The 25,386-nt window shown below is 41.5% G+C and overlaps 1 long non-coding RNA gene across 1 annotated transcript in view; it reads right to left on the reverse strand.

Annotated features, from left to right (window-relative positions):
* Positions 1-4,063: 4,063 nt before the first annotated feature.
* The window catches only part of LOC143694608 (uncharacterized), a 29,901-nt gene continuing 8,578 nt past the window's right edge, over positions 4,064-25,386 (reverse strand). Inside the window, exons 4-13 of the long non-coding RNA XR_013183177.1 lie at positions 22,321-22,600; positions 19,532-19,745; positions 12,290-12,776; positions 11,702-11,787; positions 9,777-9,990; positions 8,858-8,960; positions 6,126-6,199; positions 5,486-5,666; positions 4,865-5,114; positions 4,064-4,161 (exon numbers count right to left, since the gene is read on the reverse strand). This is a non-coding gene — a long non-coding RNA (uncharacterized LOC143694608). The remainder of the gene's footprint in view (positions 4,162-4,864; positions 5,115-5,485; positions 5,667-6,125; positions 6,200-8,857; positions 8,961-9,776; positions 9,991-11,701; positions 11,788-12,289; positions 12,777-19,531; positions 19,746-22,320; positions 22,601-25,386) is intronic.

Below are 25,386 nucleotides of genomic sequence, written 5' to 3' on the forward strand. Positions count from 1 at the left end.
CCAGGGAAAGAAAACCTCATAAGGAAATCAGTGGAGTTACAGCCTTACCAAATGCCTGAACCCACAGAAAAGAATGTGAACATAAACCATCCACAAAAAAACATACACGAAAGAATAATGTTTCTGTTGTCACCAAAACCCTGTTTTATATTCCTGGTCTAAAATAGATTTTTTCAAGAGCTGGAATTGTGCCCTACCATACTCCCCATTCCCTGAGTTCCCAGGTGGCACACTGGAGCAGGGACCGCTTTGCAATCCTACAAATGATATCCTGGTTATAAATAGCATTAATTAAAGAATCAGAGTCATGGCATGCAACCAAGCATCACTGATTACTCTGGTCCTGCATGGTCTGCTCAGAGCAAAAACTCCCCTGAATAATCTAGACTTCAAATACAACCTCTCTGAAGAAGTGCATTAAAAAAATCTCAGCAAGCTGACAGGGTTTATGGGAATAACAGCAGACATTTCTCTGCATGCAGATAATTCCAAAAAGTCTGTACTTAAAGAAAATAATGAGGAATGGCATCCCCCCCCCCTCCATTTTGTCTTCATTCTAACTCTCAATAGAGTTAGACTTAGACTGATGGTTCACTTCTATAAGTGGAGCTTTTCGAATTGCTGTGTTCTGCCCCAAATCCTGCAGGCAGCCATTCCTGTTGGCAGATTTCCAGCAGCCCCCATGAAGGGAAGGGTCTGGGCTTTACCACTGACTGGTCACCAGCTGAAGCTTGGGCCATATGAATGGGGGCCCCTCTGACAGCCTTATTTAACACAAATGATTTTTATTCTGCATGCCTGGGTAAGCCATGGGCACATGCCTGCAAGATCAAGGCTTCAGTCATTAATAATTTGGGCAATTGCTTCACCTAAAGCCACACTCTGTCTGCACAGAAATCTTTCCGGGAAGCTGGTAAAAAGATTGATGAAAATTAAACATCTACTTAGTGAAGCTGAAGTAACCAATATATGATTAATACTTTCCAATTATATTTTAGTACAGTACATTGCTGAGTTTGTTATTACCTGCACTCTTAACACTCCATCTGCAGTGTTAAATCCATCTGTTGCTGAAAATATGACTATATCTTCAAGGGTTTCTGAATCATCACGCTGGTACCTTTTAACATAATTATAATGAAAAGTGATATTCATTATCCAGCGGAAATTAGAAACCTATAAATATGAGGGGAGGGGAGGGAGGGAAGAGCTGAGGTCCAGCATTGCCCACTATCTCAATTGATCATGTTGGCTTCTCTCACTTGAAGTATTGCTCTGGGCTCTGGATTTAGCACTGCCAGTCCCGCTGGTTTCACTGATGTTTTGTTAACACCTCTCATGGGGACCTGGTCTCTCAGTTTTATTCTGCCAGGTGGAGGTGGGCAAGAGAAGTGACTTCATGACTGGCATCCACATCAGGGTGTGGAGACAGCACAGACCAAAGGGTGTGTCCCATGGCCAAAGCTTCTGGTGGGGAGGGATGTCAAACCTTGGGAATTGCTCACTTGTCTAAGGAGGAATGGCTGTGCTGGACCCTTAGCACTGGGCTGTCACCTGCTGAAAGGACAAGAGGAATGTTCTGGCCATTCCTACCTTTGAGAAGGATCTAAAGCAGAGGTTGCTATTTCTAAATACTCAGTTAAATTGTCAGAATAAATATATCATATTTTTGTGCATATATCTTAGATGTTAAAGAAACCCCCTCTTTAATACAGCAGCAGCTGGTTTAAATGTGCCTGCAGGTAACAGAAGGCAAAGCTTATGCCACAGTCTTCCCTGAACTCCCTCCACTTCCTTCCTCGTCCTCTGCCCTGTTAGGATTTGTCCTCACAAAACCACAACTCTCCTTTTTAAACCATTAAAAGAAAATATGAATTTTCAGACACCATTACACAGTTATGGGTAAGATATAAGCTTATAAGATATAAGATATTCACTTCCACCCAAATCCCACAGCAGAGGGTCCATTTTTGAAACTCTGGGTAGTAACCAACTATGGAGAATTTTACAGGAAGAACTCAAACTAACTTATTTTTAAAAGCCTGCAAACAAAATTCCTTCCACCTTGGCAAGTCCATGCAGATCAATGAAACTGGAGAGAGGAGGTTTATTAACTATAAAAACTTTCAGATCCTCATGGGAGGATGAAGCAGGGTTTTCCTTTGCTGCATCCAGGGGGGACCATTTCACCAGTGCACCTTCCCACAGTTTGGGCCTGGAAGGGGTTTTCTGGTGCTCAGCAGGTGTGCCTATGCTGTTGGAATAGGAGTAATCCTGTCACTTGGTGTGAGAGATGGACAAAAATTACAAGAAAAACAAGGGTACCTCTCTATCTAAGACTGTTGAGTTAGAAGTGAAGCTGCTGTGCCTTCTCAGCAAGAGAGGACAGAGATGCTTTCCTCTGTGCCATCAGAAACAGGGGATAAGTGGGGTATTACCCCACTGTGGTGGTTTTTGAGGCTCATGGATTTCTGAAATCAAAATCAATCTTTCTCCTATCTGAAAGAAATCGACAGGGTTAATAGCTAGAGGCACACAGCTAAATGTGATTTTGAGAAAAACAAGAATAAGACGATGCAGTATTTCTACAGAAGAGAAAATGGGCTCAGAGTTTTAAAAATATCCTTCAGAAAAAAACATAGAAATTAAAACTACTGAGCTGACTGAAGAAGCTTCAGAATTGCTTTCCTCTCACCAAGCTTTTATTGCTATTCTTTGGAATATAATTGGTGATAATTTTCTACTTGGAGTCTGACACAAATCTTACAAGCTACTAAAGGTACTTGGAAAACAAAAGAATAGGTTGTTTTAGTTCTCTTCCTAAACAATTTGCTGTTGGAAACAATGAAGCCTCTTGAACGACTCCAAGACTTCAACTGCTTGTTTTAATTTCTCAAATAATCCTTTCCTTTGGTTGTATTTTCTTCACTGCAAGTAACTCTCACTTCTTTTCTGCTTTCCCACTGTTCTGGGCAAATTGGTCTCAGGGCAGAGTTTAACCATTTAGCTGAAGAATATAGCCTTGAGCATTATAAGCTTTACACAGCACACTCAAAATTCACCCTCCACAAATATTCATTTAATACTGGCCAGAATTTTGCTGATCCCCTTAACCTACCTGGTATTTTAGTATTTGCTAGAACACTCAACAAAGAATACATGCACACATACAAACCCCAGATGGAATTATATTGATGCATAATTTGCATTTGTGGAGAAAATACTTGCCTGGCTCCTTTCAAGGAATGTAGGCACCTTGAATAAGCTTTATGTTCTGACTTTAGCAGGGGCTTGCTTACTCAATGGTACAATACAAATGCGTTCCAAAACTATAGGAAGAAGTCAGGCAATAAATGTGTGGAAGAATCTCCAGGGCTTATTATTCAGCAAAGGAATTGCCAAATCTGGATTTTTCAAGCCATGCCATTAAAAGATAGAAAGGTAGAAAACACTTAACTGAGTGAACTATCCTGCCAGATGTGTCAAAGTGCTGGCAGGGAACAGAAACACCAGCAGTGGGTACTGCTCGCCATTTTCATTTTTTATTGTGTGAAATCAGAGATGGGGTTTGACTGGTTTGGCACAGAAACTGCCAAGCTCTTACTCTGCAGAGATTCAGGATTGAGCACAGCTCCTGCTGTTTGTCATGGGGAACCCAGGAGCTCGTGCAGGTCTTTGAAATACGAGGCTCGTCCATTATCAAAAAAGAAAGTGACTCATGTTACTGGAAAGCACTGGAGTCCTCGCTGGACAGATTTCAGTGAAACACTAAGAAAATCACTAATTTTCGTCCATATTTGCAAGAATCATGGATGAATTCTCCAACCTCTGTATGTGGAATGTTGTTTTCTGCAGTGAGGCTGCACTCCACAACACTCAGAAATAGGATTGAGAAGGTGATGCTAGGCTTCTGCCTTTTTTCTACTTTTGTGCTTATTTGTTGTATTTTAACTTAAAAATTTAGATTCCAATAAGCATAATTTGTTCTCATGCCTCTCCCAGCACCTTTTTATGAAAGCAGAGCTTTAAAAAAATGATAGTAATAATACTTGCAAATTATGTCAAAAGCTTTTCTTGTTTACCTGAAAGATGTCAGGTCTGAAGCAGCAGGACTTGTTTTGTTTGGTTGGCTTTTAGGCTGCAAAAATTATCTTCTACACACTGTAAAAATTTGTAAAAGGGAAAAAGAAATGTTAGATCTTTTCCCTATCACCTTATAAAGTGTAATTCAGCTTGACAGTTTCGTATACACGGGAGAAGTGAGAGAAACAAAGCATTAACAGCACACACGAGTTGATTGTCTGGAGATTTGGTCTCTGGAGAGCAGAGCTGACGCCTTGTGATGGTGCAAGTTTCTTTGACAACAAGTTGTGTGTAGTTCCAGGCTCCCTCTGGCTCATGTAACACAAGGGAACAGTCTAAAAGATGGCTGAAAAATGTGGAAATCCAGACTGATCCTACTCTACTGGTACCAGCTCAGGTCTCAGCTCATCAGTTCATAAAAATTCTCTTTCAAGCATTGTTTTTTTTTCCAGCGTCTTGACATTTCTATTAATTTTCTGTATTTGCTAAAGTGTTGCAAGGAATGAATTGAAACAGCATACTTAAAGAAAAGAAAAGAAGAAAAATAAAATTTCAATTGGTCTTTTTGCTTTTGCTTTCACCTGTTTTAATACTGGTGAAAATCCAGAGCAAGTCTTGATTTTAATCAAGTCATTTGTGTAAAACAGAAGCATTGTGCTATTACAGATGAACAGATTCAACTTTCTCATTCCTGCACAATTTCCTATTATGCAATATTTCTCTGCATGGCTTTCAAATATTTTGAATGCTATGTCATTAAAAAAGAAAAAGCCATACTTACATGAGCATCAAAGATTAGGCAGCTCTTGACTATCAGATAAAATGAATTTAAGTGAGTCATGAAAAGACCTCTTCAAAATGGTGATGGTAGACAAGGCTGTAGAAGAGATTTCTTTGCAAGCATATTGACACAGGGATATCTTTAAAATACAAGGTCCATCACAGATCCTTTTAGGCACTTGTCTGCTGTTTTTCTTTTCTCCTTTTACTCCTGTATTAATTCAAGCCACAGATAACCCCATCCATCACACCTGGGGACCAAGAGTAGTTATGCATTTTCAGCCATGTGGACAGCTCAGTCCTGCACTCCCAAACATTTGTCAATGAATCACAGAATCACTGCAGCTGGAAAAGGTGTTTAAGATCAAGTCCAACCATGAGCCCAGCACTGCCAAGCCCAGCACTACTCACTCCATCACAGAGCAGTACCGGGGGAGCTCCCCAGGTTGCAGCACCTACTTGGCCCATCTACAGTGGATTCCTTGATAACCTCCAGCACTCCTTGGCTCAGTTGCTTCACTGAGAATATAATAATCACTTAAACCCACAAATAAAACATCAATATAGGTATTTCAGGAAGAACCATCTTCCCTTTAGCAAGCTTGAGGGTGACATTGCTCACCAGGTTGTCATCTGTTGGTGGGATGGCAATGGGACACCATTGCCTGAGGGAAGCCAGTGCCTAATGCTTTGCCTTCCATCAAATACTCTTAAAGCAGCCCAGTCCTTGGCTGTGTCTCTCTCATTGTGCTGGAAATAGGCAACTGCATCCTCAATGTTTTCAAACTCGAAGCTTTTGCCTCCTGTTATATAAATGCAGAAAGAAAGTTACCATGTGCTCTTTCTATCAACACAAATTACCAATAACATTTTCAAATTTAAGTAGATGAGACACACGTCTTCTGTTCCCTGTGTAAAGGCTGGATCCACTTAAAACCAACAGGAGCCTTTTCATTCACTTCAGTGAACTTTAGATCACGTTCCAAAGAAGTGACATGATTATTTTTTCACCCTCAAATATACATTGGGCTGTTCTTAGTAACAAGCCTGAACTCTGCAGACTCTCACTGCAGAAATTTCAAAAGATGTGAAAATCTTATGTTTCTTTCAGAAGAATTTTTATTAATTTTTCTGCGACACATGCAAAAAAGTCTAACTTTGCCCAGGCAGATTATGGGGGTAGGTTTAACAAGAAAAAGTGTGCTTATATTCTGTAGGTGTTGCATTGCACCCCATAGTTGAACTCAGATCTGACACAGCACCTCACACTATGATCCATCTGGGGACCTTCCTTCACCAGGAAATGGACAGCATTCAGGTAATCATGGGCAGAAATCTGTAGAGGATCAAAGAATCACAGAATCATCAAGGCTGGAAAAGACTCCAAGGTCATCAAGTCCAACCATCAGCCAAGTACCACCTTGTCAGCTAAACCATACCATGAATTGCTATGAATTGTCTCTTGTTTTTTGAACACTTCTGCTTTTAGATGGTGACCCCACCACTTCCCTGGGGAACCTGTTCCAATGTTTAACCACTCTTTCAGTGAAGAAATTTTTGCTAATACCCCATCTAAACTCTCCTCTGGCACAACTGGAGCCCATTCCCTCTTGTCCTGTGTATCCTAGGGCACTACTCCACAGCCCAGCCCTATGACACAGGTGCATATAAAAACTGAAGGCTGATAAAAAGCATTTGCATTGCTCTTCACAAAGAGCCACACAGCAAAATCCAAGATGTCAAATCCTCTCTTGCATCCACTTTAAGTGATTCATTTGGGGAAGGGAGGTTTTATAATGTTTATTTGCGCCTGGAGGAACTATCCTGTTAGCACACCAATAAATGTTGAGTGTAATACCACAACACTTTCCTATTTTTCAATACCAAGGGAATTCTCACAGCGTTGTGTCTGCAGCAGGCAAGGAAAAGCAACAGCTTTCCCCCCTGAGCCAGCCTGCCTGCCGTGTGCCAGGTCTGCATGAGCCCAGGGTCCTTCCAGAACAATATGTTAACCAGGAAATTGGAACTTTGGAGTAGAAACTTAATCCAAAATCAGAAAGAAACATGAAAATGTGTACAAACAGTTCTCCAACTGGTGTATTTTAAAACACACTTCTGTTTTTTTTCCTTTTTTTTTTAGTTTTTCATTTCTGCATTTTTAATCCCCCTTATTGTGAGCAGGAAAAGGTGCAAGATTAGGGTAACAGTAAAAGAGAGGAAAATTTCCAAAAACTGATAGGCAGAAAAGAATTTAATTATTACCCTTCTTTCTCCACCCAAAACCTTCTCGAAGTACATTCCCAATTAAAATTTAAGCAGAGGGTATATATAATGACCAAAAATACACTTTAAAAAAATACTGTTTTGTGTAGCACTACCTTTGGAGTACTCTTAGCAGAATAGATTTTATGTAAAACATTCATTCTCAGCAAAAGTTTGTAGGAGAAGCATGTGCACGTGAAATATCCACAGGATTTGTTTTATCCCAACACCAGAAAAATTGTCATTTTGTCACAGACTCACTGCCCAGCCACATTCTTTCAGACTATACAAGCAGGCTAAAAGACCTCAAGATCACAGTGCATCCTTCTGTTCTCACTCTGGGAGCTAAAATTCTCTTCACTTGTGAAAATGTTGCAAGATTTTTATTTTGCAAGTCATCAAAGAGCACGGAGTATCTTAAAATAAAAAACCACCAAAAAAAAGTCCAGAAAAGGTTCTGCACATACAAGAGTCTCCAGACTTGAATTTTCCATATCCTAAAATTTATTTGTGTGTCTAAATTCCTTTTTGCTTAGAGGAGCTAAATGCAAAAAGACTTGGAAGGATGGGCCTTTAAGTGAGAGCTGTAACCTCAGTGTTGCAACTGGACAGTTCAGTAACAGAGCAGGGACAAGTGGGAACAAGCCAGGCACACTGTCATTTACCTCCCGAAATTCCAGGCATTTCAACACTTAAAACCCTGTGACCTGTAAAATGTTTGTCTTATCTAACTCTCAGAAGCCTTTAGAGTTTCTCCTTCAGCAGTCAGAAGGTTTGGCTATTGCTCAGCAAACAAAAGTACATCTCATTTGCAGTGAGATAACTCCAACAAGCAGAATTAGTACCAACAGAGAAGAACCAAGTCCAAGGTATATTTTTTGAAACACTCATCAGACTTCAAAGAGCCACAACTCCAGTGTCCCAAATGTACCTGCAGATGTATTAACATGCACACAAAAGCGCTGTGAGCTCACACAGTGAAGCAAGACCATATATAACCCTTCAACCCATGTTCCACCCAACCTTGGGAGCTTTGGCCTCCACACTTCCTTTGAAAAATGGGCTGCAACAGGAGAACTGCTCATGAGCACATTATCAGTTGCTTGAAACTCAGCCTAGCAAAACAAGCAAAACAAACACTCCCTGAAAGATTAATGCAGCATTTTCTGACTGGCAAGCTTGCTTTGGATGTAGTACAGCAGTGCTGACTGCAGACAGCCAGGCTCCATGACTTCATAGACCTGTCTCGCAGCAGGAGACACATCGGGTGGCAGGTACCAATTCTCAGATCACAGAGGTCCTCCCGAGTGAGGGATGTCATGGGCTGTGCACAGCCCTCCAAACGGGTGAGCCACCCCTGCAGCAGGGGGTTAGCAATGTGCAGTGTTACTTTTTCCCTTTGCTGTTTCTGCATCTTCAGCATCTTGGGCCACGGCCATCAGTGTGCAAGGGTGAGCTGCTGAGCTTCTGAATGAACATAGACGCAAAGGCAGCTTCACATTGTGTTTGTAATATCTCCCTTTAGCAGGACATAAGTCCAAACATTTTCTGTTTAAAAATAAGAAAGCCCAGTGAATCTCTGCACTCACATTAGCAAGGGTGAGGGAATTCCCAAAGGCAGGCGGGTGCACATGCGTGGGTGTGTGTATATATAGACATCAAGCAACTCTTGGATGCATCAACAAGTTACTGGGATAATGCTAGAGAATTAACAGTTAAACACAGCAATTACCTTCTAAGCTTTGCCTCAGACAGTCAATAATCTTGTCCCAGTTAATGCAGCTGGCAAAATTCCCATTTGAAAGGGCAGGATTCTCCAGCAGACTCTTGAACAACTGCACAAACAAAGGTGATACATAGGTTAGCATATATGCATTGAGCAATCCAGTCATGGATTTCCCAGATTTTAGCACTTGTTTTTTATTAGTTATGTCAGCTAAGTGTAGGAAGGCATGGCATGGATGATAAGCCCTGGAAAACTTCAAAAGTCCAGTTTGTGTTCTTTAATCTGGACAACTGGAATTCTGCATGGGAATGATGCATACACTCTCCACAGGGGGAAAAACCCATAGGGTTTTCAAATTCACAAAAGTTGAATAATGTGAGTAATTGTGGCCATGGCTACTTCTGATCAAGTCCCAGACAAAAAGCCCCATTATCAAGCTACCCCTTGTTTACTTTTTATAAATAAAATTAATTCAATTCAGACAGGTAATCACAGGCATATTTTTAGCTAAAAATGGACAGGGACTGTGATAGACCACTATTTCCTTCCTTTATTATTTAGTCATGACAAGGCACTGACAAGACACTGACAAGATTCATGACAAGATCACAGAAAGTTATTAGGTGTCCAGGTACCAGAAAGCCACAACTTTATTTTCTTTCAAGATCCATTAAACTCTTCCACATCAGTTTTTCTTTTGTTTTACCACTATTGTTTAAACACACCTTCAAGATGCAAACCAAAGCTAGATGAGTTGCAAGCTAAGACAAATCCTTGTTAAAAATCTAGGCAACACTTCTACAACAAACACTTTTAAGTCCAAAAATAAGCTTATCCCAACACTGTTTGTATTCAAATCTTTCCTTCTAGTTGAATTTTTTTCAGGTATTCAGGTAGATGCCCCTTCTCCCTGCCACTACTTGACCTGAAGCAGGGAGCAGTGTCTCCAGAGCCATGCTCCATGCAGGCAGACTGTACAGGAAACGAAGGCTGGGATTCTTCTGCCTGCTCTGTCAGATGTGCCAAGCAATTCGTGGAATTCCAGAGGCATTTGCCCAACAGGAGGAACACTTGACTCCAGCTTCCTGGTCTGTATATGAGGAACAAGTATTTCTATGATAGTCTCCAGTTCAGCAGACCTGAAAGCAGAGGATTTATTACACACAAGATCAAGAAGCCTCTCCTTTGATCATTTATACAGTGAATGAAGGCATTCAGAGCCCAGCTCCAGCACAGTCTGAAATATTCCTGGACACAGCCAAGAACAATAACTAAGCATTGGTTGGAGAGCAGATCCTTTGCTGGGGGACATCACACAGCAACTTGGTTGTTTTTGGTGGGGAAACAACAGTTTACACAAGCTAAAAATGTAATCTTTTTGCACATGGAGTTCTTCTTTGTAAACCATGCTTTGATACACATCTGGAAGCCAGATAATAAACACTTCAGATGAATCACTGGAAGGTTTAGAGAGCTTTATTTGCTCTCTCAGACTTTCAGTTGAAGAGCAGAGGCCAGAAGTCAGCAATGATTACACCTCAGTAGCAACTAACCATTATAAATATCAAAGTTGCACTCATTTGGACAATTTCTGGGAGCTTTCTGTTCTGTTTCTAAAGAGCTCTCTTCAGACCTCTGCATCTTTTATTCTGTGGTACTTAGATACTTACACCCCATGCTTGAGTAGGGCTGGATAGCCCCCTGAGCCTTGAAACATCTAAAAAGAACTGCCAGAACATTTCTTTCTCCCGTAAATCAAACAGCTCCATGATGCCCACAGCAAGTTTTCCCCATTACTCAATCCCTTATTTAGCCATGTCCTGTTCAGAACTGGGACAGCACCTGTGAGTTTTTGTCACCTTGGAAAGAATCATTCACACAACCCAAGCAGTTGGGATTTTAAGGTGTAGGGAAGTCCCAGTCTGCTGGAGCTACCCAAGGAGATCAATATTTGTCAAGAAGTTTTCTTTGACACTTGGCTGAGGTGTAGTTCTGAAGTGATCTTCTCTTAAGAGTTACCACAGCTCTTAATTAACAACTAAGATCTTTCAGAAGGACATAAAAAATGAGGTAGTGGACGTCTTCCAGCAGGGATGAAAACCCTAGGTGACAAATCCAACCCTTCCAACAGCTTTGGAAAACCCTAGGTAGCAAAAAATGCAAGGACAGTAATCACTCCCAACTCAGTACTGAATCACAAAAGAGGGCACTCCCTTAAAATTTGAGTCACATTATCACAACTGAGTTCCCACCTCTAAGTTCTCAGACTCACTCTGTTTTATTCCAAAAACTGGTCAGCCATTGTCAGTATTCTTAACTTCTTAGGAGCAATCAAAATCCTTGTTAAAATAAATGGTACTAACAAACTAGTAAAGAGAAAAAACATCATTATTTTATCAGCCAAATCCAACAGTGTTGTCTCAGGAGGCACCTGAAATTTTGCTTACATAAGTACTGTAGGCTTGAGCTCATGCTAAGACAATCTCAACAACATTTTCAGCTTTAGTAGAATTACTTTCATGTTATAACTTCAGTCATTAAGACAGCAAAAATTTAAGATAGGAAATAAAGAGGAAAAAATTGTCTTTGCACAAGTTATTCTATGAAGGACTGGAATATTAATGTTATTGGGTACATGAAACCCTGTGCAACCATGGAAACCATGGCATTGGATCCATTCAGCCTCCAAAGCTGAGCTGGGGCCTATGGTTGCTATGAGAGGATATAGCACACACCTCTCAGCAGTTCTGCTTAGAAAGTTCTATTGTGTGTTTGTCTACACTTCATCTCAGCATAAAGCTATTTGTGGAACCGAGGTTAAGGAGAGGGTTCTGAAATCTGAAAACATACCTTACAGATTAATTTAGGAAATCAGTTGCTCTTTCACAACACTTTGGAGCTTATTTGTGACAATTTAACTGATATCTTCCCTTGTTCTGAAAAGATAAAAAAAGGATATAGTGAATTTGACTTGGAGAAGTTAGGGATTAATTTATATTCCAGGAGCATATACGTATCCTTTTCAAGCTCATCCTCAGCCCAGACATCCTACAGACAGCCTGCAGGAGTTGGTATAGAAACATGCTGCTGGTTTATGGGTTTTTTTTAAATTTAATTGCAAAATTTTAAGGAAAAATATAAATGTAGATATTTTGAAACACAATAAATTCAGAATTGTAGCTATTATTTAATCAATTATCTTTTCTAATTGCAAGAGCAATTACACTAGGAACAATAACATGACAAATAAAACCATCTTCATGTACAATAATAAAGCCTAAAAATCAAACAGTAGTTTTCTAAAAGGTTTATGAACTTTCAATTCAGGGAATGATATCTGTAGCAGGGTGGGGTGGGAGAAAACTTTCCCTGTGAAAAGCATGGAACTCACCTAAATCAACAGCACACTTTTGTGTCATTTAAAACCACTTTTCCTACCTTGCAGGACCTGCTCCCTCTAGGAAGATTGAGCCATAGCTTGGTCTCCGTAGCGTTCACCATCTGTCCCCTCTCCGAGCGGATGCCTCTGCTCCCCAAGATAAATTTTGCTGCTTCTACATATGCAGGATGCACCAGAAATACCAGAATATCCAACCTGAGAAAACTGAGCAGAACTTCGATCTTCTGAGTCCAGGTGCCTTCTTTAGTGTGGTTGAAGTGTTCAGCGGATGACAGTGCTCGTTCCTGGGAGTAGCAGCCAGGAGCAGCCTTTCTGCTCAAGAAAGGCTTGGAGTTGCTTTCAGCTTTACCTCTGTCAGAAGGAGTTTTGATTCCTATTTCATTTTAAAGTCTATTAAAAAGCCGCCCTGTTTCCTCCGAGCTGTTGTGGGTGCATCTCGCTCGGTGTCACTCGGCAGCCTGGTGGCCATGGCTGAGCAGCTGGCAGGAGTTGCAGGTGTTGGATGGGTGGAGGTCAGTAGTTCACCTGAGGAGTGTTCAGCAGATGGAGATGGCTCCCCTGACACTCTGACAGGCTGGGGAACACCCTCCAGAGAAATACTCAACAATAACATAAGAGCAGGCAGAAACTGTTCACCTGAAGGTGTTCAAAACCGTATGCTCAGCACCAAAAATGCTCATTTGGTTGTGGCAGTAACCAAAAATTACAGAACATTATAAATTCTTTACTTACATAGCAGATGGCAGAGCACTCTTCTTCCCTTGCTTTTGTTTAGTGGATCATTATTTTGGAAGACCCAACTCCAAGGAGAGTTTCCTGCTCTATGCAAGACTTGTGTCCTGCACAAGAAGCCAAAGTGGTTCAAATCTCCTTTGCACCAGAAAGGGCAAGGCTGGTTAACAGGGAGTGGTGCCACATCCATGGAGGATGTCACATCTCCTTGGGAAAATGTTCTCTAAAATTCCTCAGGGCCTCCTTTTCATGTATGATTTTTCCAAATGTGATTGTAACACCTGCTTCCTACTCCTGCATCACACTTTGCTCTTACCAAGCAAAATAGGTGCTTAAATGCTTTCATAAAAGTGCTTTTGGAAAAATCTATGTGAGAAATACCAGGCAAATGCTCAGCTCCTGATTTACAAATGGTAGCAAATCCCTCAGCCTGAGTCTTTGCCATTGATTTACAAAATAAACATTCTTAGGAAGAGCAGAAGCTGTGAATGGGCTGGAGGCAGCAGGGAAGATGTCAGGGTTGGTGCCCTGGTTCAAACACCAGTACAGTCATGAACCACTGAAGGACCAAGGGCCCTGTTTTGGGCACATATCTGTTGTTATCTCCAAGGATCCAGATTAAAGGGCTGCCAGGGATTATGAATCCAGACATCCACTACTGGTTTATGAGATATCTTATGCCCACGAGAACCCTCACTTTAAGCCAAGCACAGAAGCAGAGAGGTGTCCTGTGGATGGCAAGGAGCACCAAGGATCACTCTGCTCATTCAGGATCAGCCTTATTTCAGAGACAGCTCCGAAGCTTCTGTTTGCAGCACATTTGCAGCTATAACCTTAAAGTTTCAGAGTGTGAATTACTGTGGTGACATGATGAGGCAGAGAGAAATGGCACTGACCTGCAAGGTACTGTTTGGAAGTGTGTTAACCCACTCCTACCCATAGCCATCAGCATTTCTCATGGCTGAAAGCACATTGTACAGGTAGTGGGTGCCCTGATTGAAGTAACTCTTTGGAATTTGGGCCCATTGAGACACACAAGGAGAAATATTTTAAAGGAGTAAAATCAGGAACATAAAATTTAAACCAAGGGCTATTTTTAATATTCAAGTAGCTGTAGTAATAGAGCCTTTCTCTTACTTTCTACCCAAACCATGTTTCACACAAAACTGAGTAGCTCTCAAAAACTGCACTCATCTATCAATAAATTGAGAAAGAAGCGGCCATGTTTAGAGAAAGAAAAAAGCTTAGGACTTCTACATTAGTGATTAAGCAATATCAGAATCTCTCTTGACATTCTGATTTACTCACTAAAATTCAGCAGACTTCCTCACAGCAGGAAGTAAATCTCCATTCTGGATGGCAAGATCTCCACTCTGCTAAAGTCAAAGTAACTTTTCCCAATGAGATACAAACTTAAAGAGGATTTAATCTACTTCTAGCATTAGGCTTTTGCATCTAGCTGGGATTGGGCCATGCTTTTTTATTTTAATGTCTAAGTTCTAACACTCTTGGAAGTCATGCATGTTCCAAGCTTCCAGTCAGTGTGTAGGGATGGCAATTGTGATATCTGGCCTAGGTTCAGGTACTCCAAACTCTTATCTCTGCTATGCCCTATACACGTCCTTAGGCCCTCAGAGCTACATAGGCAATATGGAATATTAGTGAAAGTAACTTAGAATTTAGGCCAACACAATCTTGGCCTATGTCACATCTTATAAATGTGATATATTTACACGTGATAGTTTGATGTAATATATAAAACACATAAGCTCTTACTGTATTTAATAAATGCTGAGAGCTAGCAATATCAGGATAGATTTATGATTTCCCCCATCCATTGTTTTACCAGTGATAATCAAAAAAGACTACTTGATTTAGACCATTTAGCTGACTTTTTTGTCATTTTGTAGTTAATATATATTTTAGTATATTTTCCCTTACTTTTAACAAACTTGCATAGGTGCAGGCTCACACACAAATCAGAAAGTTGCCTGACTGTTTATTGCATCTTTTTAGGAACATGTTGGTATATCTCTATTCTGGAAAACATTTCACAGTTCAGTGATGGAAAATAGTTTGCACTTCATTTGTGCATGTACTAATTTTAGATTAAGCAGGACCACATAAATCCTGCTGAAAAATGATGCAATTAAGCCAGACCTATTTGTAAAAAGGACAACATGTGGCTGTAATTATAATGGCAAAGCATTTGGTAACACATTGACTTATTAGCGCGCTAAGAGGAGTTTGTGCAACATGCTGAGTAAGTCTTTACAGGAATAAATCTTAATATTCCCCCTAAAGCCATTAAAAACCATCCTCTGTTGCATTTCTGATCAACTTCCAGGGTGATTTGCTTTGCCAAAATGGTCACTTTTGTTCTAAGAGTTGCCGTCAGTGTGTGCTGTGCCTACTGCTATGGTGGGAGTAGCTGTAGTTGCTCCATTTGATTTTTTTCAGAGCAAAACTCTTGCCCAAAATTGACTGGATGACTGGCACAAGCACTAAAGCTCTCAAGTCTATCTATTTAGGTGACCAATAATCTGTAAAGATTTATAGAGCTCATACTTCATGATGCTGTTGCAGTTTAAATGAGGATTTTGATTTCTCAGCACATTTCTAAAACCTTGGCAGCCCCCGAGAGCCATTTGTGCCTTCACCAACACAACCTGTGGTAAAAACTGACAATACACTCCTTGTCCTTATCTATGACCACAAAGACTGTGTCCACTATGATGCCAAGGAAGTGAACAAGCTAAGTTTAAGACCATTTTTAGTTGTTTAGAGCCAAATTCAATTTGCCATCTGTACTTCAACAGTAGAAATCTGCAGTGTTCTGCAAGTATCCCTCCCTTCCTGCTGCTCGCAGGTGACACTGTCCCTTGTGGTGACATTTATGGGAAGGATTTTGTGCTCTTGGGACATACTTGTGAGGGCAAGCAGGACAGAAGAACTGTCCTAGGCCATCCCATCCAGGGCATTTCCCAGGACAAGGACCAGCAGTGATGCAAGTGTCTAATTCTCACGTTCAGCAAAAGCCCCTGCAAGCTCAGCTCCACAAAGAGTGGGCTGAAGGTGAGTTAGGGCTCAAATTCAGGCTCAGATCCTCATTTGAAGTGCAATACACACATACCAAAATCCCTGTTCAGGGCTTTTTGGGCAGTGGGTCCTTCTATCACCTCCTCCACATTCAAATGTTCGTGTGAGGTGGGTGCAGAAGGAGATGTGAGATTTTCAGGACCCCATGCCACCAGGCTGGCCAGCAATGGGAAGGCTCTTTCCAGCCCAGACATGAAGTCTGGCTGTCACATGCAAAAAAGAATGAATTCATTGTTAGTCTTTCTTTCTCAAATTCTTCTCAAGGATGCTGCAGATGATAATCTGGGAGAATTATATAGCTTTGCCAATCACATGTGGAGCATTTAAAGGTAAAAATAAAAATCAGTGTAAATATTTTTTTACTTCCAGTCCCCAGTCTTTCTGATTTGCTGCTTTATTCTTCAACATAGCAGGAAAGGCTTATTTTCATAGTTGCATGCCTTGCCCTGAAGTAGATCAGAAAGCCCCTCTCATCTCCAAAGGGCTCATTTCCTTCAGAATTAAGACACTGAGTCAGTTGTTTCTTCAGTTTCAGTGACCTTTCTTCCCCTCCTAGCTGGGGGCTTGGTTCTTTCTCAGGAGAACACGTAATATAAACATAATCAGCCCTTTCACATCATGGAACTCTACTTCAGCAGGAGATTCCTTACTCTGATATATTTTTTTTCTGATATGCTCCAGCTAAAGTAAGATCCATAGGAAGGAAAAACATATGAAGGGACCTTAAATGCTAACATCCATTGAAACATCACTTCAAGTGCACCTGTGTCTTGTCATTTCAAAATTAATATAAGGGAAGTTATGTGATCCCTTTTGGCAATTAATTCAGCCCTCTCAGATTCCCCTTTCCCCTCACGTTTATTAGCACAGAAAAATCCTCATGCAGACAAACAGACAAAATAGCCACAGGACTCCTGTTGGAGCAAAGCACTTGGAGGAGGAGAAAGGGGCAATGCTCTGCCTTGGTGATTAAAACACCTGCGTGCCTGAAGCATTCAGGTGTGGGGAAAATGGTGCTGGAGTGATGCAAGCCTTTAAAAATGCCATCACAGTTTGCCTGGAAATTCAAAATCCTCATTAGCTGTATGAATAATTTATCAGCTGCTCCACCAGGCAGGGAAGGGATACTTGTGTTGTGTACTCGACTAGCAATGAGGTTGGTTACCAGAAGCAAAAAGTTTCTGAGAAATGGAAATTGACTCACAAACTGGTCATTCCTTGCCAGAACTTTTACAAAGATATCATAAAGAGACCAGTCACAGAGGCACAGGGTACCCCTTCCAAGGACTGCTCAAAGTAGTTAATGCACTTTAAAGAATTGCACTGACTTTAATCCACCTCTTATTTGGTTTAAATAACAGGTATGGCATGGGCAGAATTTAAGAAAAAAAAAGTTTAGAAAAATCCAGTATTAGTAGTTAAGCATCCTCAAAAATGTCTTTTAAATTAACTTGAGGAAGTTTGAAAGTACTGTAAGGAATAAATGTTGCTTTTAATCTTTCAAAGCCCAAACTGTAGCATTCCTGTTATCTGCTCCTGCCAAGTGTAAGAAGCATACAGGTCTTTAGGCACCCAGCAGTGATTCTTGGAAGGGCAATGAAAGAGGGAATGGCAAAAGCCTGCCAAAAGGAAAATCAAAGCCATACCTGCAAGCTGCAGTACAGTTCTAGGAATCCCTTCTGACTTTTCCTTTTCATGTGTTTGAAACTGAAACTTTTCAAAATGTTGGCGAGGTTCTTTAAAATAATTTTAATTTCTGAAAAACCTAAGCCACTTGGAGGGATGGGGGAAAGGAAGAAAGAGGAGGCAGAGATGGGGTTAACCAACAAAAAATAAATGGGAACTAAAAAGGAAGAAGCAGTATTAAATGGAACTGAATTGTCCCAAAGCAGCCTCTTCAGAGGAAAGGAGCCCTAAAATGCAGGAAATCTGTCTAACCCCCTAACTATTCCCACTCAAGCTGCCCTGAAGTCACAGATGTTACTGATTCAGTTAGATAGCAATTCCAAGCTCCCAAAACAGATTCCAAGTGAGAAAATAGGAAAAGTCCTTGGTTGCTATTAGATACACATTCTGAAGTAAAAAGAAGTATGAGCAGGGAGGAATTTGTGGCCTGGATTAGAGGTTCCACAGTAATTAAAGAGCAATGACAAATGGGGTTTGGGCTGACCTATTGAACGGGAAGCCACAGGGCTGGGAGCTCAGGCAGCAGAGAAAATTCCTAGGGAAATGTGTCAGGGTTTTTTCCTGCTGTGATTTACTGACATGTTTAACAGGAATGAAACCCATACAGGTCTCTGCAAATGTAACAAGGGCCTACAGAGATTAGATGAAAAAGTGGAGAATTTAGAAGGGCATGCTAAAAGCCTTGTAAATGATGTTTTTAACTGTGCAATTAAATTCTATGTCGGGGTAATAATTTATGGCATTGTTGCTAAAAACCTGGAGGAAAGTTATCTCTTACTGAGACACTGAGGACACATCCCTCCAATGTGCCCAGCAGCCTTCAAAATTTTAACAATTACATTAACAATGTGGGAAGGAAAAAAGGAACTGCCTATAACCTGTGAGAATAAAAAATAAATAGAATGCCACTAAGGGCTCCAAAGGAACAAGCAGGTCCCCAGGTGGGTGATGCAGGTAATGCAAATTCTTCTTGTGATGGCCATCAGAAGTTGTCCCCACCCCACACTGCTCACCTGGCAAGAGCAGGTAGATAAGGAGGAGATGTTAAACAAAGCCAGGCAGAAGGGGGGTTGAAAGAGCTGAGGACAAAATCTGGGATCCTGTCATCCCAGTCCTGGGGGACACAGGGCTTGGGCTGCTGCTGGCTGGGTAGCAGAACCTGAGTAGTGACTCCATCCCATCCCATCCCATCCCATCCCATCCCATCCCATCCCATCCCATCCCATCCCATCCCATCCCATCCCATCCCATCCCATCCCTCCATCTGCTTCTGTCTCTGCTTCACTCTCCTCCCTTGCAGGGGAATTACTGAACTCCTCTCTTGGGAAGCAGAGATGAGCATCCTCTCTGGACACAGCCCTGAGACAAGTCCTACCTGGGCTTTGAGGGCCAAAGCTCTGCTCCAGGCTGTGCTGCTGGGTTCACAACCCCAGCCTGCCCTAAATTCCTTTCCCGTTCCTCCCCACTCAATAGCTGAAGAGGTTTCCTTTTTAAGATGTTTTGTGTTGTTTGTTTACATTAAGTTTTTGTTTTGTTTTCATGAGAGGTTGTTCCCAAGCTCTGGGTGCCTGCCCTGGCAATTAGCTAGATTCACTGTCCAATTGGAATAAACACCTGGCAACATAATGATCCTCTCTCACAACAAAGCAAATTAATATGACCAGCCAATAAATCAAGTGGCAGAATCAAGCCCCTTCCACCCAGCTCCCAGTCCCATGCCATCAGGCCTCCTCCAAAGCTGTTGCATGCAGATGGTTTTTTACCTCAGGCTGGAAGGGTCAGTAATGTTTGGGCTGTTTGACACCACTGGGGCTGGGAAAGGTCTCCAGAGCCAGCAGGCATCTGCAAAATGTGCTGTTGGCAGCTCTCACCATCCTCAGTCAGGGTCTTCTAACTGGAGTGAGCCTAGCCCTGCATCACCACACAGTGATGCAGCACTTGCAACTCCTTCAAAGTGGTGGAGTGGTTTCAGGGAAGCTGGAGGATCACAAGGACACAGACATGAGCTCACTCCATTCTCCAACTTCAGCACCTCTTCGGCAATCTCTAAACTGGTTTAACTTTACATAATTATTTCTCAGGTATGTTTGAAATGGAGAATTCAAAATCTTGCATACAAATAGTTCCCTGAGTGTGGAAACCAGAACACTTCTCTTCCTGAGATTATTTCTATCAGATGATATTCAATCTTCAAAAAACATCAACACAAGGCAACTGCATTTCTATCAATAACACCAGCATTTGCAATATTGCTGTATCAGTAGCACTAATACCTCAAGCACACCAAAACCCAATACAAACCTGTACAGTAACAGCTTGGAATAACAATGGCATTAATCAGCTGAACTCAGCTAAGCTGAACGTAGCCAGGTTGGGCAGGGCTTTGAGTAATCTGGTCTAGTGGGAGGTGTCTCTGTTCAAGGCAGGGGTTGGAAAAAACGATCTCTAAGGTCCGTTCCAACCCAAATCATTCCAGGATCCTATAATGCCTTTGAGGAGAAAGTGGGACTGAGCTGACAGCATGTCTTTCCTGCACCACTGAGGCAACAGGCTGGGGCTCAGGGGAGGAAATTTCTATGTGACTGATCCTGCAGCAGATAAGGCACGAGTCCTTTGACAAATAAAGAGTTAACTCCTGCTTAGGAAAAGTAGGTTGGATTACAGATAGGTAGGGGCTGAGTTTCAGGCTGCATCACTGGGAGATGAACAGCACCAGAACTAAATAATCCTGGGCACTTTACAGGGGCAAAGCAGCCTCTGGAAGGTATTTTTTCCTTGAAGGCAGCAAAGCTGAGGTGACAAAAGGAAGAAAAATGGGTGGAAAATGAAGCAAATATCCTTGACTAATGAAAGACATGAGGCCAAACTTCAAATGATTCATAGTTGGGGATGTGAGAACCCACCCAATATTAATGCATTTGAAAAAAAATTCTGACCAAAATATTCCCTGTGCTTGAACTGAGTCTTGTACTACCTTCCTCTTTCTCATCAAATTCCCAGTTTTCAGGTTAGGGGATGTAAAGACAGGTCTTCCAGCAGAGGTGTGTCACCCCCTGCCATCCCATGGACATGTGATTCCATGGTTATGGGAAGCAGTTTTATTCTAATTCCAGGTGAGTTTATTCCCTTGTCCTTAGGCACAGCAGATATCTGACAGCTCCTTGAGTATCAGTAACACCTTTTTAAAAATTGATGTGCAATAAGAGTTGGATTTCTGGAGGGGAAAGTGGTGCCAGAATAATCAGTTTGAATCCCTCTAATTGAAAGCTCAATGCAAAATTCAAGCAAAGGCAAGCAGAGTCCACAACACATGGACACCCATTAACATAATGAGAGGAAACACAGAGGCTGCAGAGGACATGGAGAGAAATAATCTGGACCTAAGATACATTGAGGGCACACATCTGTGGAGCAGTTCTTCACTGGCAAAGGGGAAATGCATTTTCATAGAATTATGGAATGATTTGGATGGGAAGGAACCAAGCCCATGTTTTTCCAACCCCCTGCTGTGGACAGAGACACCTTCCACTATTCTAGATTTTCCAAGCCCCATCTAACTTGGCTTTGAATTTTTCCAGGGATGGGTCATCCATCCACAGATTCTCTGGGCAACCTGTGGGTGGCAGGGCCTCACCACCCTCACAGGGAAGAATTTCTTCCTACTGTTTTATCCAACCCTACTCTGGGACAATTTAATTTCAATAATTACACGTAGCTTTAGCACATACCCATGATATTGAGATTTTCAGATCTGTGCTCATGCCTCTGGAAAACTCAAAGTGTACCCAAAGTCAGGCTCAAGCAGTTAGTCAAATCCTGAAACTGGAAAAGTCACTGGGATGGTCCAGAGCAAACTGGGATCTGCAATGCCTTGGGTGATACCCAAGTGGAGGGCACAAGTGTTTCCTCCATCCCTTCAGGTGAGGAAATGGGCTGTGCAGTGAAGCAATGCAATGATAAAACTTTCCCAGATATTACAAAGGGATTCAGCAGCTACTCACACACAGAGAAAAATGCAATTTTCTGAACATAGAGCTTGAAACTTGCCATAATTTTTGTCCCTTTTTGCCAAACAGGCTAGTTCAAGTTGTGAGTCAGGTATTGTTAATTCAAGAAGTATTAATAGATCTATTTTTTGTTAATTTAATAACTTATTAATAACTATTGGGTGACCTGTCATAAATTAGTTAGTACTGCCCCAGAAGATAGTTCGGGATGTACAGAGTGATTTACATAACAGATCTTGTCATGTCTCTGTCTTCTCTGTTTCTTTTCATTTATTCATGTGTAGAGCCAGGCAGATAATGGAAAAAGTAATTAATAGATTTGGCTTGAAAAATGTTTTGATATCAGAGTATATTTTATTAATGCAAACTACCTGTCCAAACTCCAGGAGCTGGATGAATAATCAGCAGAGAAAACTTTGCTTACTGCAGGTACAGCATGAAATTTATTGCATCAATCTTCTGACAGTTACCTTTTAACCAGATTTAGCAAGGTGGATAAACCAAACGAAATATAGAAGAAAAAATGAAGAAGAAGGCAAACATACCTGACTGCTTGCTCTCACAAAAAGAGCAGATTGCTTCTAGAAAGCCAAATTCCCAGCTGGAGAATGATCCCTGGCTGGGGACCAGGTCAGCCTCACAGATAGGCAAGAGACGAGACACAGCAAGGTTGGCTGGGAGTTCCCTGATGGCAGCAGTGATTTACCTGCAGTGCTGCAGGTATCAGGATGGCCTGAGGCACCAATTCCACAGACTTGCACAGGAAGCAGGAGTCAGCAGGGAGAGCTGGCTGTGGCTTGTGCCTTTCCAACCAGGTCATTTGTCCTGTGGAACAAAGAGATTTGGAATACAGAATAAGGGAATAAATAGGAGGAAGCTGACACTGTTAGTGGTTATTTATTACCTATTTACTAGCAGGCAAAGTCTGACCTGCAGGCTATACTAAAGAAACATCCTCAGCTAACTCCTAAATTACCAATGGCTTCTACTCCTGCCACTGAACTCCAGAAATTTCTGTCTGGGAGTCAGGTTAGCTTCTTGGCTCCTGCTGAGGAAGTCACTGTGTCTGATGACAATGAGTTATGAAACCAGAAAGTGCATCAATAAATATGATGGGCTGCCTGAGTATTTTGAGTGCCTGCATTGTATAACTGGGGGTTCAGGTACCCAGGAAAAGAGATACACTACTCTTTTAGAATAATCTTTTAAAGCAAGCAAAGATACTGTCCCTTGACTACAGATTTATGGGAATACCAAAAAAACAATAGTCTTGGAAGGGCCTCTCTTTGGGCTGGCAGAGATGCTGCTCAGAGATGGTGAGGTGCATCAGGTCTTGCTTACATCCACTTTCACCCTGGTGCCGTTATGACTGCCAACTTTCTTCATAGATTCATAGAATAGCTTGGGTTGGAAGGGATGTTTTGAGTTCATGTAGTCTAATTCCCTACCATGGGCAGAGACATCTTCCACTAGACCAGGTTTCTCCAAGAACTATCCAACCTGACTGACTTTCAGGAATGGGGCAGCCACAGCAGCTTCTCTGGAGAACCAGTTCCAAAGCCTCACCATCCTCATTGTAAAAACATCTTCCTTATCCCTAAATCAACCCTCTTTTAGGTTAAAACCATCACCCCTTATCCTATTGACAAGGTTCCCTTTTCTCCCTCCACCTTTCCAAAACAGTCCTTCCCTAAGCAAATCTGTGTTTTTCAAGACCCCAGGCTGTTTTCCTGGTGTGTCTGCATATCCTAAGCTACACAAACAGAAAGAGAGCTCATTTGATCTAAACCAGAGCACAAGGGAGTGTGACAAACAAGCAGCAGGACAAGAGGCAGACTGTGAAACCAAAGGAAATAAAATAAGGTCACATAGCTGCATAATTGAGCCAGTCCCTGTTTCCAAATCTTATCGAGGGTCTACTTCCTGATGTTATTACAGGGAATTGCAGCTGGAGAAGCCAGCCTAAACACCACAGCTATAGGCACAGCAGAAACTTGGTCATGGAGAGGCCCCTGGAAGAGGACAGGGAGATGGCCAGAGGATTTCTGGACCCAGGCTTCAAAGTGCCCTATGAATGCTCTGTCTGGTCCGGTAGTTCAAACAGACTTGGATCATTTCTGCAGGGGCACATCTGCAGGACCCCAACTCTTAGGAAGAAACACCTTTTAATAAGGTCCTCAAACTGTCAGCTGTCCTGCAAACTCTTCAGGTTCCAAGTTTTCAGCAGTTCTGCTTCCTGGGCTATGTACATATAAAGACAGATGTTGTTCAGGGAAGAAAGGGAAGTGGTGATCTGCAGGTAATGTCTCCACATGCGCACTGTGGATGAACCCTGGGAAATATCTATAGACAGGCATGAGATGGGTCAAATTCTGCTGATAAATGATCAGAACAAATACAAGGATCATTTTTCATGACAACTGAGGGCTGTTTTGCAAGGGAAAAGGTCTTTTGAGATCCACTGCAGAACTTCACAGAGCTACTTATTTGTTCTTACTGGAGTGATTCAATTTTTTGTAGTGCGTTGCTGATTCAAGGCCAGAGCTTTGCTAACCCTAAGTGTAGCATGATTAATAACCTCTTACTCCAACAAATTGCTGGTTTGTACTCTTCAATAAACCCCTCCTTTTGCAAACCTTGATCTAATGTTTACTGCAGAGCTTCGTAGTTTGCATAGGATTCTGCTTCAGGGAAATTGCATTTCAGGTTTCTAAATCATTTCAACACAACCAAAAGAGAAAATCTGATTTTATTTTAATTTAACATAGATCACATTTCAAGTATCACCAAGAAAGAAACCTCCTGCAACTCACTTTGTGATTTATGACTACCCTTTTCAGAACAATTACTATTTATACATCCATTTATTGTGTCTCTGGGTGTCATATCTTTGGCAAAGTCATTGGACAGTGTAGTGTGTCCCAATTCTCCCTCCATCAGAAAACATTCAGCAGAACTGCCTTTTAATAATGATACTGCCTTTTAATTTTTCAAAATGAGGATGTGGATTGTACCACTTTACTCAACTTTTCCTTTGATTAATGGGAACACGCTTCTGCATACTGAGACCAGGGCAGCAAGCTTGCTGGCCAGAAACAATTCCAACAGAACTTTCCAAGTATTAAAAAAAAAAAAAAAAAAAAAAGAAGGAACTTGAAATGTATTGTTTTAAGGTAGATTCAGGGTGAATTGAAAGATAAGACAATGGAAAGGTACAGGAAGAAATTCTGTTGGAAACAAGGATGTTTACAAGAACCAAGTCAGTGCCTGGACATACTTATTGCTTGGATAGGAAGAGATGAAAAGAAATACTCTGCTGATAATTATAATAGATGATCCTGCTTCCCTGCTGTCTTCCATCATAAACAAATGGCATAAGCCAACAGTTAAACATCATATATTTTAATTAGTATTTAAAGCACTTAGTTATCTATGTACTGAGTAACTCCAACAAAACTTTGTCAGGCTGGAATGCAAAGGGGGGAGTTTAACAAGGAAAAGCAATCTGATCTGTGCTCATGCTGTGGCCTCCCTTCAGATACCTAAACCCTTACATGCCAAATTCCAGGTGACATTTCCAAAGAAAAATAAAGTGAATGGAGAACAAAAAC

Source organism: Agelaius phoeniceus, chromosome 8 (assembly GCF_051311805.1).
Source record: "Agelaius phoeniceus isolate bAgePho1 chromosome 8, bAgePho1.hap1, whole genome shotgun sequence".
NCBI lineage: Eukaryota > Metazoa > Chordata > Aves > Passeriformes > Icteridae > Agelaius > Agelaius phoeniceus.